Raw genomic sequence first — 15,560 nt, 5'->3', positions numbered from 1 at the left:
CCGCGGCAGCCCGCCCGCCTGTTCGCCCTCTCATGGGCAGGGGCGCCGGTGTGGTGGTGCCCGCGGTGGCTCCGCGGCTGGAGAGCCTGTCCCCGCAGCCGCCGCCGTGGCTGAGGAGCAGCCAGCCGGGGGAGGGCGTGAGGGGATCCGTGAGGGGAGAGGGGGCGGCAGTTGGGACCCCAATGGTCGCTCGCGGCGTCGCTCGTCGCCGTGTCGCGCCTCTGGAAACGCGACGCCGCGGCCCGTTTCGGGGCCGTTTCTCCGCTTTTTTCCGCGCTCCCTCAGGCGGGAGAAGGCAGGAGCGGCTGCCGCCCGGCTTTATAGCCCGCTCCGCTTTCCCGCCGCCCGTCCCAAGGGGTTACTGTTTTTGTAGTTGTTCTGCACAGCCCGGACTGTGTTTATTTCTTTGAAGGCAAACCCGCCCTCGGGTCCTAGTCTCAGCTTTCCCGAGAGTTTTTAAACTCTGGGGTCAGATTGGACTTGAGACTGTCTCGTTTAACTTTTAATGTTGCTCCGTCTTGCTGTGAGTTGTGCATGGCTAAAATAAAAATGAAGTACTTCAGCAGAGGTATACGCTGCCCTTGAGGTATTGCCTGCTGTTCAGGGGCAGTGCCATAGACGCAGCCTGCATGAATAGGAGCATTTTCCCCGGTATCTGAGGGACAAGGGAAGTTCCCCTTGCATGGGAAGCAATGGCTGGTTGCAGGCAAAGCAACCGATTTTATTGGGTACCCGAAGCCGGGGAGGTTTGGTAGCAGAGGATAATGCATCTTGAAACTGTTTACTTGTATTTCATTAATCTAAGGATTGGGGAGGCATTAAGCACAGACTATGTGTGCTTAGCAAAGGGAAGCATGCTGTGATGGCTACAAACTTTAGGGACAGACGCTACTGTTCTGGAGACTCTGGGATGAAGCATTAGTCTGAACGCTGTCAGTCCTTATTGTTCTCTTGTTACAGCGTTGGCATTATGCTAATTGTCCTTGGGCAGAACAGAAATTCTCCAAAAGTGTTTTATTTTCCTGCTAAAGTGTCTGTGAGTTGATACAGTGCACAGCGCAGAGCCATTACTGTCAGGCATATAAATAATTGTGTCTTAATGCACAGCTTATGTTAATATGTCTTTTGTGACTATTTTTTGAATGACTGGATTATTGATCCTCTGCACAGAAATGCCAGACCTAACTTGAACCGTAAAAGAGCAAACAGTTGTGTTTTAACAAATAAAGGTTTGAGGTTGTTTGAAAGCATTTTTACAATTCTGATTGCTAGTGAAAAGACAGTAATTTTTGCAGTCCCAGGAACAATTATACGCAGTTGTGAATGGAGTGAATTGACTTGGCATGGAGGGTAGATGAACCTCCTGTGATCTTTAGATTATTATTGTTACTGTAGGCCAGCGAGAGCCAAATTGTGTCTTTTCTTTTTTTCTTTTGATTTCTTTTGTTTTTGGGGGGGTTGAGAATTTGCAGATTGTGCTTTGATGCATTTTCAGCACCAGGGCTCCAAAGTAATTTTCTTACTGAACTGTGCAGTGAAAGGCATTTGTGTTTGGAGATGGAAATTTGCAATTGGGAGTGAGAAAGAGGGGCTGTCACAGGGGCCTCATGGCAGAGCCACATCATTAGATGTAGGTTAGCATTTTATAGCTGCCTTGTAGAAATATGCTTGCTTATTTCTTAAAAACAAAACTGAATTTTAACTTTCAGACCTAGTTCTCGTATCTGACTTTGCTTAGCACCTTTTTTCAAAGAAAAATTTACTTGGCTTGTTCTCCCAGTATTACTTAACTTTGTTATGTCTTTTCTGGATAACCTGCTTCAGCTGGGTGATGGGCTTAATGAACCAATAGGTCTTTTATGGCCGTAGCTTCTTTGATCCTAGAAAATGTAAGGATTTTTATGATCTATGACCTGCAGAGACTGCTACATACTGAGAACATTCTCTACTCAACTTCATGTATCCTCTGCTTAATCTGACCGTTTGCCAAACCACAGAAGTCTGTTTAAAAGAGTTGGGGGGGATGTGCACATGTGTGACTATTGGGAAACAGAGTCAGTGTTTTATGGGCTGTAGCTCACACTGATTAGGGTGACTCTGCAGAGTAAGCCATTTGTGGCATGCCACTTTTCAACTCCTCTTTTTCAGGTGAGCTGGGTACTGCTGACACTTCAGTTATTGCAGTTTAGTATTTAGTCAAATTTGGTCTCTTCAACCATCCTGAAGAAGGATGAGGACTGGAAGAATTGGAGAATTAGGTCTCGTTAAGCGTCCTTTGAAGAATTGCAAGAATTTGAGTCCTGTCTCCTAGAACTAATCCTAGAACTGCATCGGTCTTTCTCACAATAAGTTCTCGTCCCATTTCTGGTCTCTTGACACCTTCAACAAGCAGCAGTCCCTGATGATTCTTTGGGCCTTCAGGCAGCCTGGTGGTCAGGAAACCCATCGGAGCTCTCCTCAGCATTGAGCAGAAGAGAATTCCCTAGAACTAATCAAGTTGAAGTAAGTTTGGGAACTGTGGACCACTTTTCTGATGTGCTTCTGGAGCAGCTTCTGTCATGTGAGGCTTTGTTGTGGGGCATTGCAGATAATATATCCCACTTCTTGGTTAATGCAGTACAGGACTTCTTCCTGTGATCTGAACAACTTTTGAAAGCTGACAGTGTTCTGTCCCTGTCCGTCAGGGATGTTCAGATGTTCTGTCATCACTGTCGGTTTGAGGCTCATTCTTGGCAATTTTTTTTGTGGATTTGGATCTACAAAATGCAGCTTGGCATGACTGCTCCATGGCATTGTTAGTGATGAGTGACTTAAGGAGTAGATCCTGCTTCCTATTCTCCCATCCACAAAATGTAAGGGAAAATATTGCTGCTTGTTTAAAAAAAACAAACCCCAAAAAAGTCAGTTAAGTGACCTGACTGAACTACTCTTAAAATACTTTTATAGTTTGAGTGGCCATATGACCTCCTGCAGCTCATGTTGGCAGATTGTCTTTTGTGACCTTGTCTCTGTAATTAGGGCTGTAGGAATGACTTGTGGGATCTCTGCACTTGTGCTAGTAGCGTGAGAAACCAGCAGCTGAGAAATTTTTTTTTTTTTTTTTTAAACTTTGTGGATTGCAGTAGGTCAAGTTTAGGTGTGCACCCTCAGGAGTCTGGAGACTTTTCACCTTTCACTGCTTTTCACCTTCTATGGTTGTTCCCCTTTTTCTGACTTTGCTTGTTTCTGCATACATGTAGATAATCACCAGAACTGAAGACTTGGGTCTTTTAAGATCTGATTTGACAGTTAGGTAGCAGTTGCGTTCAAGGGTAGTGAATTGTTATTTAAATTCAGGACTTTTTAGAAGAACTTTTCAGTGAAGGATTGTTTTGGTACTATTGATCATGACTTCCAACCTTCTACAAACCTGTGGGTAGCCCTGTTGGCTCTGTTTGGAGTTAAAAGCTCCGTTTCCTTTAGCTTCCTGTCATCATTTAGGGAAAGAATGTTACTAGTTTTCACTCCATCTCTGACTAGCGCCTCAGAATAGTGGACATGATTGCAAAAGTTCATTGTACCATATTCAGTGTTCTACTCCTTGGATCTCAACAAAGCCAGAGAGAGAAGAACCCTAAGTGAAAAAGACTTGCATGAATCTTGAAATGAGTGATTAAATAGGACATTAGTCAGGAACTGAAATGTGACATGGAAAACTTAACAAATAAATATGTAGCAGTAGAGAGCCAGAGTGAGAGGGGAAGAAAAAGAAAAAAACAAACATGCAAGAGAAAGCTTGGCTGCTGTTTTCTCAGGCACATTCTCCACTCCAAGTCTATTAAATCCTGCAGATTTACTGTTGGGCTTTCTCTAGTCCTGGTTAACTACTCAGAAGTGTGTCATTCATCCTGTTCCACAAAAGAGAAAGAAAAGTGGCTCCCTCTGGAGCTAGCTAGCGTGACTTTGGAAGGACTTCCCTCCTTTCCCTCTAAAGCTTGCAGGCTCAAGGAGCAAAGACTGAGCTGGAATCTTGATTTGTTTTCCCCTTGATTTTTTTTTTGAGTGGGTGGCTTTCTGCCCCATTATGTGCTCCCTCCACCCCACAATTGGATATGGCTTTATATCTGATGGTAGGGAGGTGGAGAAAGCCAAGAAGGAGAGGCAAGGATGATGGAAGGAGGAAAGATTTGTCTACTCCGTAGAGCTTTGCTTTGTTTAGTTGCCCTGCATGTTGTTTAATGGCTGCTCAGGCCCCTGGATTTAGTGAAACAAATACAGAAGCTGCTAAGCAAGTAGAAATGAAGGGAAACCTCTCTAAGCTGCGGATGTGACTGCAGCTTCACTGTAATACCAGACAAGCCTGATGCTGCTGATTTCATTAAAAGCAACATTCGGGGCCTCAAAGCAGGGTTTAATACTTGCTATATATTTTTTTAAATATGCTGACCTTATCTGGTAAGCCTGTAATATTTGTTGCAATGAAGAGCAGCTGCTGCATAAATACATATATAATATCAGTTGCCAATTCTGAAAGCTGTGCTGAGACTGTGACTTGTTTGAAGTGGGGCTGCTATTAAAAGGCAGGTGGCAGGATGTTTATTTTACACGTTGTTAATTGCTTGTTTTTCCTGCTGTAATTGGCTTCCTAATGGGGGCAGAATGCACTTGGTTTTGCACACAAAGCTTCATTAGTGACAACTGATGGAAAGGATTTGGAGGGTGGGATTTAAATGAAATATATGTATTGAGTAACGGATGTCTCTGCTAAATAGAGTGTATGAGGAAGTCCCATAGATGTGTCCAAATATGCAAATGTTTTTCCATAAAACAATTTAAGGTGTCCTTGTGTTAGATGTAAACATCACTGCCTGTTACTTGAGAAGGGGGCAGAGACTTTATCTTGCTGTTTTTGTGGGGCAGAGACTTCGTTTTGCTTCACTGGACAGCAGTCAGGATGCTGGGATGGATGCTGGATGGATGATACTTGGGAATCTGACAGCGTACATGTATTCATAAAGAATGCCTATTACTTGAGAAGGGGGCAGAGACTTTATCTTGCTGTTTTTGTGGGGCAGAGACTTTGGTTTGGTTCACTGGACAGAAATCAGGATGCTGGGATGGTGCTGGATGGATGATACTTGGGACTCTGACAGTGTACATGTATTCATAAAGATATCTTTAATGATCTCTGTGGCATATCTAGTGATTGCTCCTGCTAACGAGCTGGGAGGAGATGGTGAGCAGTGGTGGTGTTTAGTAGCTTTCTAAGATTTATGGAGCCTTCCCTGCTGCTTGTGTATGTTAGTGCTATTTCAGGTGTCCTCCCATTCTCACTGGGCCCTTGGAGGCAAGGCATTGCTATACAGAAGCATAGCTGGACCATCTATATTTTCAGGGTGATCCCGGTTGTGCTTAGAAGTGAGAGCTGAGGTGTTCTTCTGGCTAGGGATAGGTGCTCCACAAAGGCAGTTCTTGTTTTAATAATGACTTTTTTAATGTGGTGTAAGGTTCCTTAGTGTAAGAGACTGGTCTAAGAATTGTCTGTTGATGGTCATGATGAGTATCATCAGGCAACATTGTGTCTGATGCCATGAACAGAATTTTGCACTGTTTGGTTTAATATGCTATTGTACCTGTAGAGGTTGCTCTAGGTGGCAGGTGAGTGTAGTTTTGTGTGTGTATGTGTACATGTGTATGTGTATATATGTACATGTATATAAAATTAATAATGAAAAGGTAAGATAACCCTTCATGGAAACGGCTTCTCATCCTTAGATCCCCCTACTCCCTCCCCCCCCCCCTTTTTTTTTAAAGCACTGAGATGAGATTGGAAAAAACACCCGTCTACTCCCTCACTTCTCCGCTTCCTCAGATGTCAGTATTTAACTAGTTTAGGACTGTTTTTATCTGTCATGTTTGTTCTCAGTAAGGTCACTTCAAGGCAGAAGTATAATGTTTGCCAGTCTTGGATTGACATATTTTATAAGAAAAAGCCTTTATTACATGAATATATCACAGCCTAATTGACTGTTTCATGTTGGGGGAGGGGGGGCGGGGAGTAATATCCTGAGGCAGCATTTTGATCAGAAAGATCACAGGAGCTGCCCATCAGCTCTGCTCTTCCATGCAAGTGTCCTCAGATGACAAAATACTCCCCTTCCTTGGGATAATGCTTTTCGTTTCTGCAGAATCCTTCCTTCCAGAGTAAAGGATGGACTGTGAAGTTGAGGTGAGGCCAGGACTTGTAAATTATTAATGCTTGAAGGAGGAGCCCCAGGGTGGTGTTCCTCCATGGTGAAAGCGACATGTGCATTCCCAATGAGCTCATGGATGTGCTTTTGTGTCTGATGTACTTCCTGTCTTTGACTGGGAACTTTTTTGTCCGGGTGTGTAAGCAGGTCCTCTCCCATCGAGATTTATCTCTGTTTAAAGAGACTGCAGCAAAGCCAGTCCTCTTATAGTAGTTTGCCCAGGCATCTATGAGTCTCTGAACTCCAAAGAAAAGCAATGGGGGGATTTTCTAATTTATTTTTGAAGTATTATCTCTGAGGTTCTCATAAGTGATGATGGATGTATTTGGAACAAAGAATTACAGCCTTCAGCAGAGCCTGCTCTTTCCTTTGGGCCTTTTGGGGATGCTTATGTCTGTATTTAAACTTGATGCTTGGGCTTTTCCTTCTATCTGCCTTCTGGCCGGTCTTGCATCTTGCAAGCCTTCATGGGAGTGGGAATAAGAGGTGGTTGTTATAGGTAGGAGCAAAGATCCATCTTGCTGAGTACCTTGTCTCTGACAGTGGCCAGTAGTGGCTACTTAAGGAAGCAGGTAAGCTTAAAGCAAGTGTGCAGTAGTGATACAGTGGGATGCTTGCATTTTATGTTTCATGAAAGTCTGTAACTATGGTCTTGTTCCAGAACTGACCAGGTAGGGAAGAAAATGCAGTTTTTCTGATTAAAACCACTTACTCAGTTTGGGCATGTCAGCCTGTTGTGTCCAGATTAAGGTACTGTATGGAAGCTGGATGTCCTAAACCAGCTCCAAAGCTGCCCCTGCTATGTGCTGCATCCTGGTGAAAGACAGCTATTTCTGGAAAAGTCCCTGTTGGTGTGCAGAGCCTGAGACCTCCCAGTGTATGGGACTTCCAGTGTGGACGTGGGGAGGACAGAGTTGATGCATAGGATATCATGTTATCACTCAGATGAGTGGGCTGCTGTGCACCTATCATTGTGCCATCCACAGGGAACATTCCATAGCTTTGTTTATTGAGCTGCTGTTTTTAAAATTAAAAACAGCCAAACTTTTCATAAAATATTAAGAGGCACTGCTTTAGTGTCTCTCATCAGATTAAGTATGTCACTTTGTGTGTCCTTAGGGTGATGAAGCCAATCAGCTTGGTTGTTCTCTCACCTTAAGGATGCATTAAGGTGACGTGCTTCATCTCACAAGGGATGCTGAAGCTATCACACAGCAGAACTGGTAACCGTAGGGGTCCTGCACTTTAACTGTGGATTCTCAAATGAAATTTTGCAGAAGCAATACAGTTCACTTTGTACGAGTGAATTCCTTTTTGTTAGAGAAGCGCTTCTTGGGAAAAAAAAGATTGAGGTAATACAGTGGTAGACACATACACAGTGACTACTCTGCAGGAAAGAAAGAAATTATGGCGTGTTTTGTATGAAAGACCAAGAACTGTTAGGTTTTAGTGGGTAAAGGGGGAGAAGCCTCTACATTCTCCAAACATTCTTTATGAATACGGATTTTGCAGCTGTTTTGCTTGCAGGTGTATTTCTTTTTCATTCAAGAGCCAGTTCCAGCATTTTAATCACAACACAGTGCCACTGCAGTAGCAGAGGGTTGGGAAACTGTGAGGTGTAGTAGTCCCAGGACTAGAAAGCTGAGGGAGGGTCTCCAGCTTGCTGCAGAGAAGCCCCGAGGCCTGCACGCTGGTGAAACACGGTATGTTGGAGCTGGGACTGAGCTGTGGAGAGCTAGCTTGCACTGAGTTTTCCATCATCTCTTGCCTCTATCCAGCAGTTCTAGCACTCTTCAGCGTGTGTATAATACTTGGGAATGCTGCAACATACCAGGTTAAATAGTTATGAAGTTTTAATAAACTCGAGATACAAGACCAACTTGACTTCTGAATGTCCTGGTTGTTTTTGGTTGTGTTGTCTCTTTAAACTCGAAGTAATGGCACATGTGGCATGTTACTCTTGCATTCCCACTGCGCACAGCTAAATCCACACACCTGCACATCAGGGAGCAGTTATTCAGGAGTCTGTTCTGAAGGGCAGCAGTTCCTTTGTCTGATCTGATACACTGCTGTTGCTTTGCTTGGTGGTGGTGTGAGGGAATAATAAAGTAAAGCCTTCAATCATATGACCTGATCAGAGAGGGTTGTCTGTAGTGATTGATAAGCCCTCTCGGAACAATAGGCTGCTTGAGCTGTGCCCAGGGACTGATGGGTTTGGTTGGGGTTTTGCATTCATTTTTGGCCTAAGTAAAAAGAACAGTGAGATCAAGGTTGCAATTTTTTTGCAGCTTGCCTTCCAATCCCTGCCTGATCTAAAATGGTACTTAACTAACTGTATATACCTCCACTCTCCCCAAAGCTATTGGAGAGCACTTTCCCATCTCCCTTAGGATATACCGAGTATTTTGAGGACCCCCAAATTATTTTGATTCCTTAAATTAGTTCTCTCCCAAGTAGGCATAAAACAAAGACATCTTTCCACCTTTCACCCTTGCAACCCCCTGGCCTGATGAGCGGCATGCTGAGCAAATGGACATGCATTCTCTTCCCTGCAATGTCCCCCAAGCCAGGGCTTTTTCCCACAGGCCTCTCGTATGACCTTGTCAAGCTGCTTCATTTCTTTTCTTGATTTGTGACATTTGCCATTCTCAGTAGAGAAGTTAAAAAGCTTAATATTAAGAAAGTGCTTGTATTCTGTGAAAGACAGCTTTTTCTGTTTATATTGAGAAACCTCTGAAGACAAGTGTGTGTGTGGATTCTGCTTAGCTCTGTAATAACTGAATTGTGCAGTGGTTTATCTGTAATGTGGGTGAATGTTAGCCATGCGCAGTGTTATACAAAGGATGCCACCTGTCTGCATCTGGGCCAGAGGTGTATTTGGATGTATTTGCATTTCTGCAAAGGAGATGTTTTTTTCTACTTCTCTATTGAGCTACATCTCCAGTGTGTGGGGTCAGTTTAAAGCAGAGATGCTCTATCTTCTTAAAATGCATGCTGAACAAATACACTTTCCCTTCTATCCTGCAGAACAAAATGGTATGTGGGTGAAAGAATGGCTTTCCCCCCAGCACATGTGCAGCCCCTTTATGGATTGAGGAAGGGTTTGTGGAGCACATAATAGCTATTGCTGCTGTAAAGAAGTGCCAGTTTGATGCCCTCTTTCAAGCATTCCTAGCTTCAGCCACAGTGGTAGCGGGCTAGGGCTGTGCTGCCGTGCTGCCGTACTGCTATTTAGGCATTCTGCCTTTTTCAGGACATCTGGAGGAAAGGGACTGTGGGATGACTAGGACTTTTCTGTCACACACACAAGAAAATTTCTTACTCGGAGAATGGATAATAGAATGCCTTTATACCAGAAAGCAAGAACTGCCCAAAAGATCCTGTTCCTCTGCTAGAGGTGAGGACACAGAGAGCTATGCTTAGACGTAGAAGAGGAGATCTCATCTAGATGCAGTGGTAGGCTTGAGAAGCATTTGTTTTCTGAAAGTTGTCTGTGATCTCCTACTGTTCTATTGGGGTTTTATATTTCTTTGCTCTCTCTCTGTCAGTAAATGACCATTTCATTTTGGCAGTATCCTACTGTTTAAATTATGGTTAGGGCCAGTTTATTGTGGACCTGTTTAGCATCAGTTTTATTGCTTGCCTGCATTCCTGCTCTGCTGTGGGATTGTCATTGCAGTGCCTTTTGGGTATCCTCTTTGCTGTCAACTGGCCCAACTCCTAGGGCTTCAAAAGCTGTTTGGGGATTCCTCTGGGAGCCTAAGGGAGTTATTGGAAAGAATTCAAATTCTCATAAGTTCTTGAGAAAGCTGTCATAAGCCTTGTGGCTGCTGGGTTATTGCCAAGTCCTTTATTCATGGGACCCATGATGAGCCATTGCTAGACAATAGTGATTTCAGGTTCCTTTGTACTGTATTATGAAAGGAGAACCAGTTCTGGGCCATTGTTTTGGCTGATGTAAGAACACACAAGATTCTCTGTATCAAAGCATTTACAGTTTAATAAGCCTTGTTTTCTGGCTCCCCCCCTCCCCCGGGTTCTTTCTCCATGCACCCAGTTTACCTGTTGCAGGTTCGGTCCTAGCAATGATTCATCCAAAGTCAGACTAATTTTGCACCCTGTGGCTTTTGGCAACTGCAAGCCCCACTTACCATTCACAGTACTGATTCTGATGGCACGTGCTGCTGTGAACGAGCCAACTGTCCTTTACTGCTGCCTAAATTATTTGTTACACTGAGGAAAATGGTTTTGATGACCCCTCCTCATAGTATTTCCTTAGTGTATGTATACCTATATACATGCATACACACACACAGAGTGTATGTATTAACCCTGCCTTTGCCTGGTGGTGACTAGTTCTGTTGGGTAGGCTTTTGCGTAAGTTGCAGAGTTGGCTCTGACCCTGCATATTTGCCCCACATCCTCAAGGCATTTGGCAGTTTGTCGTCCCCTTATCTGCCCCTGCAGTGAAAGGGGTGAAACTCAGAACTAGCTTATTTGCCTCATGGAGTTTCCTTTTTTTGCTGCTGGCTCATGGCTTTGTCCTGCTTCATGGTGGACAGTGTTTGGTACAACTGAATTTTGAATAGCTAGTGATGAAGTTTTCATTTCCCATGGGAAGGTGGTACTCCACCCGAACAGCTTTCATTCTGTGGATGTCTGTCTTGGTGCAATCTTCTTCTGCTTTTAGTTTAGTCCAATTGCCCTACACTCTAACCACTTAGTAAAAAATGGGTGGATTAAAAAGTTATCCAGAATAGTATTGAAATGTTGAGAATGTGCATTCAAAGTAATTTCAAATACTTAAATTTAACATGAAATGTGTTGGTGCATTGAAATTGTTTGATACATCTCTCTGTTCGGGACTGAGCTGGGATGGAATCCAAACCAAGCCATGTGAGATCCCTGGAGGGAAAAGTGCAATGCAAATTGGAGGTAGAAAAGTCAGCCTGAGCTTTGGTTTGGCTTTGTCTTTGCAGTCTCTGAATGTGTGCCAGCTATAGATGAACAGCAGTAGGACAAATATTTAGGTGCTGCTGTACAGCCTATGGAAGCTTTTATTCAGTGGCATGCATTACAGATTTTGTACCAGATCTGAAAAATTGTGTTTCTGTCAGAACCCACACCACTTAATTCCAGCACAATGTACTGCCAGCCCTGAAACGTGGCTGCCTTTGCTCGCAAAAAGCTTGCTCGGATGCAGGGCTTGGTTCCGTCTATTTCTCTGTTTTCTTGGCTTGCCTTCTGCAGATATAATAATAGTAATAATAAAAAGCCCCAGAAAAATCCTCTCCAAAATGTTGCTATTGCGGCTGATATATTGATGATTTTAGCAGTCACTTAAGTTGTATGTGTTTGTTTTTTGTTATTGTTTGTTGTTTGGTTTTTTTAATTTCAAACTTCTCGTTTTGATTTGAAGTATTTGAAGATTTACATATGATAGCACTACAGCAGAGCTAAGCATTTGGTCAGCTGCATGGATATGGGCAAACAAGTCAGGGGATGTGTTTCTGAGCCACAGTTTGGAAGAGCTGGGGTGTAAGGGACTGAAAGCTGGAAGTATTGGGGGGAAAAAGAAGCTTTTCTGAAATCTGATATGCCAAGCTGCCTTAGAATGTTTATTAAATCTGAAGGGTCAGGGTGGACACAACAAATCTGAGGAACTGGGGAGGGAAGAAGTCACGGAAGATGCAAAAAGCCAGGCTGGTATTTAGCACCTATGAGTGTAAGTGCATGTGTGTGTGCAGATGATGAGAGCAGAATGTGACTGTTAGTAGTTTCTAGATTTACTGTGGAACAGTTTGCATCACCACAGATGCACAGAAGGTTGCTGCTTACTAGTCTGGCCTTGACTTGTAATAGCTGCCTATGAGCCTTAGTGTCAGCAAGGATCACTGGAGTCTGATGGATCTGGTACTGTTTAGCCAGTACTCAGCCTGCAGCTTATGCTGAGTGGCATGGACTGGACTGGGTGTAACAAGGAGGAGATGATGTCAACAGGGTGGGAAAATCCTCTTGTGACTTTACAGGGCAGACTGCTGTGGAAATACGAGGGAATGAGGAGTTGAAAGTCATGAAGGAAGTCAAAACAGGGTTTTACTTTGATGTAGAAGCACATGGACGATGGGGATTGAAGGCTGAAGATTCTGACTGGAGATGCTTCAGTTTATCTTCAGAATTCAAAAGTCTCTCTTGAAAGGTTTCCTTCTAAGACAGGGTGTCCGTAATGTGCATATTGCGTTATGACTGCATGATGTACACATGTAAAATTGCCTTTCACAGTGTCCTGCTGCTGCAGAGTGGATCAGACTGACTCTCCTTCTCTGCTTATGCCAATGAAAATAAATTGCCCCATCATAACTTGTGAGGAAAGCAGCATTCTGTAATCCTGTGTATAAGGCCACCGGCCAACAGTGTTGAAAACAAAGCCAGCCCTTCCTGTAGTGTTGGATGCTGCTTCTAGGCAGGTTGGAGAGCCAGCTGGGCAGGGAGGTGGCGAAGCTGTCACTTCTGCAACTTTCTTCCTCATGGCTGCTGAAAAGGGCCTCTTCTCTGAACTGTGGACAATGTGTTTTTCTTGCCCCTTTCCTCTCCTCTGATCCCCCAATTACTTAAGACAGCACTGTTGCCTTCTGTCAGGGAAGGTGCTGTTTTCTTTTGCAGCTCACAGAACAGGAGAAGAGGCATTGCACATATGGTATTTTGTTCCAGACACTTTTTACACCCCTCCCATTTAATTTCAGATCTGTTTTCTTTTTTTAAAAGCTTTGCAGAGAAAAAGATGAGGCTCTAATGACGCAGGAGGAGGGAGGGAGAAGGGACCTTCCCTCTTAATTTTTTGCTGCTTATATGTGTCATTGACAAAGTAGAACATGGTGTGAATGTCAGTGTCTCTGTACGCACAGTGGTGCGGAGCAAGTGCCACAAATTTGAGTCATATGGGGGATAGCTGAAAGGGGATTGCATGGGTAGGGCTGAAGGAGAGAGGCCAATACTGAAAGCTGGAGCTCTGAGCACCTGAGAGAAGGGGGCTGCAGCTGACCTAGCTCTGTCCCCTACCTGTTTCTTATTTTCTTATTTTATTTTTTTGCCAATTCTGATAGTAGAGCACAACAGCAGACTGTGATTTAAGGGGGCTAGCAGGATCCTGAATGCTGCCCTCTGCTTGCAAGAAGACCTCAAGCGTTCCAAGCTTGTTTGTGCTCTCTCACTTCACACTAGTCATGTGCTGTTGTCAGTGATCAGCCTTGCCTGCTCTGTTTTCTCAGGTTTATTCAGCTGCTCTGTCTGAGTTTTCCTGCAACACTTGGGATGTTTCCCTCACTTCCTCTCTACGTTCAGTATGTGTAGTAGGGTTGGGGGTGTTGGAACATGAAATCTCCTTGTACTGTTTTCTTTGTCATCAGTATGACATGACCAGCTTGTATTCTGAGAACACCTACTGGTTATCAGTAATGTTCACCTGTAGGTCAAACCTCTACTAAAAGAGGGCTTATTTTATGGGATGTGAGAAGTGAGGCAGAAAGTGAGGTGCCTAGCAAGTCAGTGAAAGGAGCTATGGCTCGAGTCTAGGTTGTGCTGCCATATTGCATCCACTTGGCTAGCCTGTGTCCTGTTTGATGCCTTTGTTGTTTCCCCTGAGCATCTGAGTTGATGGTTGAACACAAGTGAGTCACCATAGTGTTTCTGGGTTACTGGTGCTGCTGCATTTCTGAGGTTTCTATCAGGGAATGAAACTATTCTTAAGTCTCTTATGGTAGGATGATCACAGTAAGGTCACCCATTCATGCACTTGACCTATTACTTTTCCCTGATGTTTGTCCCTTGCTACAATATAGCTGCTATTTCCAAAAAGCACTGTTTCCTTAGAAAAATAATGATTCAATTCTAGAAAAAACAGAGTTGCCTTTGCTGGAACTTGGCTGAAGGTTGCATTTGTCTTTGTGCATGTGGTATGCGTTGTAAACAAAGTTTGCCCTGATGTTTTCCAGAAGGATCCACAAAGAAGCTTGAAATATGCATTTCTGTGTCTCTCTGGAGATTACTGTGCTTTCACCATTTACTTTTATCTGAATGGAGCATTGCTACTCAGATTTAACAATAGTGCAGGCCAAGTAAGGGAGCATAATGTTAATCCTGTTTAGTTGGCCCTGTGTAACCCAGCTGTTCCTAATACACTTTGGCTTGGATTCATGCCACTTAACTGATGGGTCTAAAATAAGAGGTGGAGAGATGGTTATATGTGGATGATGACTTCCGTCTTAGTGGGAAGAGGTGTCCATCTCTCTCCACTGACCTTGGAGGAAGCTGACTATGATGATCTGCCTAACTTGGGTATTTCACGAGTGCCTAAAGCTGGGTCGGATGGAGTCAAGCCTAGTGTTGGAGAGCCCATGCAATGCATGGAAGACCCATTGTGCACACCACCTTTTGCAGCTTTGCTGTTACTTGGGTTAAAGGAAACTCTGCTTATACTTTTGTAGAGGTGCTAAAAGCCTGTTTCAAGTTGGATCTATTTTCCTTCTCTCTTTTTCTAGTATAGAATCTGGTCCTATGCTGCTAGTAATGTGAAGGGTGATGCCTTACTTTTGTTTTGCACATGTATCTTGACTAGTTGTTTTGGGTCATTTAAGTCTCCTTTGAGCCAGGAAGTGTAGCTGCTGCTGGCAACAGTAGCAGCTCAACAGGGAGCATTTAGCTGCCATTTGGCCTTCAGTGTGGCATAGCACTTGCCCCTATCTCAGACTGCAGGTAATGGTTATCCAAACTCATCCAGAGACCTCAAATAAGGCAGAGCCTTACCTGCAGGGACTTCCTCAGGAATGGCAGAGCACAGGAAGGGCCAGAGGATGTTGGGAACATCTATGGGCACAAGATAAAGCTTGGTGTGAAACCTTGCAGATTTCTTCTTTCTCTGAACTTTCTTGCTGTTTGTCACTCATTCAGAATCAGGTCTCTCTCCTAGACCTCCCTATCCATTCCCACCCCCAGTCTGAGAGCTGGAGGTGAGCAGAGAAGCATCACGTCAATCTGAGATTGTATTAAATAAATGAACTGGGAGGATGCTCTCCCCAGCCTTCCCATTAATTACACGTGCTTGTGATGTACAATTCAACCACTGGGTGTCTCTGGGCTATGCAGAGCTCCAGGCAACATCTAGTCCCTAGAAAGCTGGCACTCTGGTTATGCTTGTTTTAGGCTGCAGTTTGTGGCTGCAGTTTTGTTCTTGCTTTGAAGGGCATTGTGTTCTTTTCTAGGTTGGCCACTCAGAACGTGGCTTCCCCAATCTTGAAAATGGAGTGGGGTGGCTCTGTGTAGTAAGGTAGCACT

General features: G+C 44.0%; 1 protein-coding gene across 10 annotated transcripts in view; it reads left to right on the top strand.

Annotated features, from left to right (window-relative positions):
• Positions 1 to 15,560, top strand: part of TSPAN4 (tetraspanin 4) — a 469,335-nt gene that overhangs the window by 4,768 nt on the left and 449,007 nt on the right. The window lies entirely within an intron of this gene.

Source organism: Ciconia boyciana, chromosome 6 (assembly GCF_034638445.1).
Source record: "Ciconia boyciana chromosome 6, ASM3463844v1, whole genome shotgun sequence".
Taxonomy (NCBI): Eukaryota; Metazoa; Chordata; class Aves; order Ciconiiformes; family Ciconiidae; genus Ciconia; species Ciconia boyciana.
The sequence above is the reverse complement of the archived record's forward strand: the minus strand, read 5'-3'. Positions and strand labels throughout refer to the sequence as shown.